This window comes from Bubalus kerabau, chromosome 3, assembly GCF_029407905.1.
Source record: "Bubalus kerabau isolate K-KA32 ecotype Philippines breed swamp buffalo chromosome 3, PCC_UOA_SB_1v2, whole genome shotgun sequence".
Classification (NCBI taxonomy): Eukaryota; Metazoa; Chordata; class Mammalia; order Artiodactyla; family Bovidae; genus Bubalus; species Bubalus kerabau.
Window position 1 is genome coordinate 8,172,600 of NC_073626.1, and position 4,643 is coordinate 8,177,242.

At 52.7% G+C, this 4,643-nt stretch overlaps 1 pseudogene; it reads right to left on the reverse strand.

The window, feature by feature from the left end:
- Window positions 1-2,388: 2,388 nt before the first annotated feature.
- LOC129647414 (filamin-binding LIM protein 1-like) lies at window positions 2,389-3,525 on the reverse strand (annotated as a pseudogene).
- Window positions 3,526-4,643: the final 1,118 nt, after the last annotated feature.

A 4,643-nucleotide genomic window follows, 5' to 3' on the forward strand; every position in this document is an offset into this window, starting at 1 on the left:
GCAGCCTACCAGGCTCCTCAGTCCATGGGATTTTCCAGGCAAGAGTACTGGAGTGGGTGCCATTGCCTTCTCCGATATATGTATATAACATGAAGAAAATGTGTACATGTGCTCAGTCGCTCAGTCATGTCTAAAAGTTTGCAACCCCGTGGACTGTAGCCCAGCAGACTCCTCTGTCCATGGGATTTCCCAGGAAAGAATACTGAAGTGGGTTGCCATTTCTTATGCCAGGGATGAAGAAAATACAATACTCTTATTTTTACCACCCAGGTGAAGCTATAAAACATCACCAATAGCATTGAACCCCACTAGGTAGCTCTCCCGACTATGACCACAGACGAACACTGTCAGACCGTTGTGTCTCTTTCCTGCTCATGTCTTTATTCTTTTACTTGTATTTCCCTCTACACAATAGTGTTTAATTTTCCATTTTAAGTTTAAATATCCTGGCTGCTGCTGCTGCTGCTAAGTCGCTTCAGTCGTGTCTGACTCTGTGCAACCCCATAGATGGCAGCCCACCAGGCTCCCCTGTCCCTTGGATTCTCCAGGCAAGAACAATAGAGTGGGCTGCCATTTCCTTCTCCAATGCATGAAAGTGAAAAGTGACAGTGAAGTCTCTCAGTCGTGTCTTACTCTTTAACGACCCCATGGACTGCAGCCTACCAGGCTCCTCTGTCCATGGGATTTTCCAGGCAAGAGTACTGGAGTGGGGTGCCCGTTGACTATATTCTTTGATTAAAGTCCTTTGATTTTCCCTTCTGTATTCACCTCTCTTCCAGTTTCTCTTTCGTTTTTTCCTACCCCTGTTTCATCATTCACATCAGCCTCCAGAATTACAGAGGTAGGATGGTGGTGGGGCTGGCGGGTAGGGGGTGCAGGGGCAGGCAGGAGAGGGGGGCATCAGGTTTAAGTTTTGAGCATTAAAGCTCCAAATCTCAGTGCAGCAACCAGAAAGCAAGCAGGAAGGCTATCACTTACTCTACAACATTAAAACATAGCATGATATTCTCATGAATTGATCTCTTATTTATTTATTTTTTGAATAGTTATGCATTTATTTTCATGTATAACTAGCACATCAACATGTGACTGTATGGATATATTGCTTAGTTAGCATAAGACTAGATTGGTAAGTGAGTAAAAAGAAAAAATATGTTGAGTTAAAGAAAATATTAAGGAAGTTAGAGAACAGGAGGTCCTCATATGATAAAAATTGTGGAGGTTATGGGAATGCCTGGATTTGGGGACTCGCTGCTCTAAGCTTCAGGCAAGATGCTCTGCTCTGGTCTGAAGCCCTTAGAGGGCCTTACACAGAAACCCTCCAGGCATGTGGAGCTCTGAGAATCCTCCTAAGAGCACGTGGTACATTGAGACGACCCCAGGGAGGAAAGCACCTTTTGCTTCATGTGTTCATGCCCTACAAAATGTCTTAGAAGTTACAAAGCAACAAGTGATTTTTTCTTAAAAGGGAAGAGAATCTTAGAGGTGTGGCCTTGAGTGGGCAGTGGTCACAGGGCAGCCTGGGCTGAAGGGCCCAAGCAGGGGTTGGGGGACACCGTTGTTACTGTTCTGGAGGAGTGTGTGTGTGTGAGCACAGCCCCCATCAAGGCTGCAGGAGGAACACCCAAGGGCCCCTGTGCTCCGCTCCCTGGCAAACAACAGGCACTTAATCAGTGTCTGCGGAATCACTGTAGCACAGGAAGGAGACGCCGGAAGGCAGGTGGAGGAGCTGCCGACATCGTCCTTGGGTGTCAGCGTGTCACCCTTTGCTCCTGCCGCTGCTGTGCAGGTTCATGCCTAGGCCTGAGCCCCATGTCAACACAGCCCCAAGGTGGGAAGTCCCTGCCACCAGGAGGGTCGCTATCTTGTACATTTATGAACAATGGAAGGTATTTCCCCACCTTCCCCCAAAATCCAAAGTATGTTTCTCATCATTTAACCTTCAAAGGTTAAAAATAGTGCTTTTTAAAGGACTCCGCGGTTGTACTCGAATAGCTCAGCACCCTCAGAGCTCATGGATCATCGCTATGGACACAGGGTGCCTGCTGGAGACTCACCCAACTGACCCCTGGAAATGGAGGTCAAGGCCAGTGCTCAAGGGGGGCCAGAGTGGTGGAGTTGGGACCCCTGGGCATGACGTTCACAGTACAAAAGCCTTCAGGTATACAGAGGAGAGAAGGAACCGCTGAGAGTCTGAAGGGTGTCCTGAGCTGGGAGGAGGCCGGGGCTCAGCAGCCGAAGTGATGGGCGGAGCTGCAAGCTGCTGGTCCCTGTGTGTGGCTTGGAAGGAAAGCATGCCAGAACAGGTTGGGAAGGGACACAAGTTAGGGAAGGGGTCCTGACAAGCAGGGCTAGTGTGTAGCCGCAGCCCCCAGCCCAGCGGCGCCCTCAGCAGCACCCCGCAGCACTCCGCTTCACGTGGCACAGCTTGCAGAAGAGACGGTTGTTCAGCGGGTAGCAGCCCTGGTCCGTGGGCTCCACAGACAGGAGGACCCTGCAGTCCTGACACGGGTAGCAATTCTCATGGAAGTTTCTTCCCATGTACTCGATTTTGAAGGCATCCTTCCCGTCTCGGGCGATGATGGGATACTCACAGGTGCTGCACACCGGGGCGAACTTCCTATAGAAGTTGTCCAGGCAGTACACCTCATTCTGACTGTCCAGGGCAAAGCTCTCGTCCCCGATGCACCAGGCGCAGGTCACACACAGGAGGGGTGGAAGGCCTGGCCTAGGGCCCGGATGATGTGTTCCTGGACAACCTCGCCACACTTGCCACACTTCTCCAGGGTGTCCTGGTAGCAGGGTTCACAGAGGGGCCGCCCATCCTTCTGGTAGAAGCTCTGCCCGGCCAGCCGGCGGCGGCAGACACGGCACGTGAAGCACTGGGCGGGTACTGCCTCTCCATGGCCTCTACGCCCAGCTCTCGGGGGGACACAGTCTTGTGGCAGAAGGCACAGATGTCTATGGAGGCCTCTCTCTCAGGGAAGCTGACAGGCTCTTTGGGGTGGTGGGCAGCAGCTCCTCCTCTGCGGGCTTGAGATGACTGGGCCGAGGCTGCAGTGGAGGCCCTCCACCAGGGCCTGTGGCGGGGGTGGGGGTGGGGGAGGGGCAGGTGCAACTGCTCCAAGTCTGAAATGAGTGATGCCCCCATCGCGGAGGGGGGCTCTTCGTCAGGAAGGGGCAGGTCCACTGGAGGGGGTGGAGGCAGAGGTGGGAGGAGGTCCAGGTCTGGAAGTGCATCATCAACGTCCAGGGGCGAGAAGGAAGTGAACACCCTCCATTGGAGAGCTGAGGTGGAACAGCTGGCCCTGGGGCTGCAGCCCTGCCAGGGGGCATCCAGGAACGGAGTTTTCCCCCCAAGCCAGCCTCGGGTGCCTTCATGGGGGCAGGAGATTCCCAGGGGTGGCCAGGCTGGGCCTCATAAGCTGCTCACCTCACCTCCTCAACCACAGCCTCATCTCGACGTGGGGGCACCAGGTTGATAAAGATAGACGAGGCGACCCTCTTCTCAGGCTTGGAGGCCATTGTTTCAGCTTCTGGTGGGGCTGGGATCTGGATTTTCCTAGGAAGGCTGAGGTCCCCGACATTCAGGCCAGCTCCACTGAGCCGCCCGCACCCCGGGTGGCTCTGGTTGGTCACCTGATCTCTTATTTAGCTGAAGGGTTTGGTAGAAATTCTCCTCTCTGCTCATCAATCCCTCTGCCTCTTGCCTTTTCTCTACATGTTCCACTGGACATTTTGCAAACAAATCTCGGGCGTGGAGTCTATTCTACTTAACAATAAGTCCCTCTTGCGATTTGAGTCACAAAACCACAGTCAGAGTGCGGAGATAGCTGTAAGCCCTGCTTTCCCAGATGGAGAGCCGCCCAAGCAGGGATTTGGTCAAGGGCGTTGGGAGTACATTAGGCGAAGTCTGTGATGAGAACAAAAGAGGCAGATGGCTAGTCCCACTGCATCTCAGTGGGCAGGAGTGCAGCCTTCCAGATTTGTCATTGCCTTGGGGTCTGGCAGGGTCATTAGCATATTTCCAATAAGGAGGAGAAAGAAACAGAACAGAGCGTCTATCAGAGGGTGCGCCTGCCTGCCTTTCTCTCGTGCAAACAGCTGGAAACTATGACTTTGCTCCCTCCGCGACGGGGGAGGGAGAAATCGGGAACTGAGATGTTTGAAAGAATGGGGGTTCTGAGATGATGAAAGAATGGGGCTAGATGAGGAGGTTAAAATGCTGTTCCTGGATTGAGAAAGGGAAGATCTATTTTTCATAAGACCAACTGCAAAACGTACAATCATCCGGGTAGGATCCTCCCACCGTGGCGTCCTGGCAGGTAGAGGGGGAGGACGTCCAGCACCCAAGTGGTCAGACAGCCGTGCAGGAGACTGAGGGGCGTCATCCAACACCCCCAGGCAGACACAGAGTGCAAGTCAGGCCGGCCTTGCCCCACCCTACGGCTCCTGCCCAGAATAGTGTATTGCAAGTACCCCATCACTGATTTGCATCACCTACCAATATGTTTATGGATACATTTATTTACTTTTAATGCCACTGTTCTTTAAAAATTATTTATTTCTTTATTTTTGGTTGTACTGGGTCTTCTTTGCTGCGTGAGGGCTTCCTCTAGTTGCAGTAGGTAGGGGTGACTCTC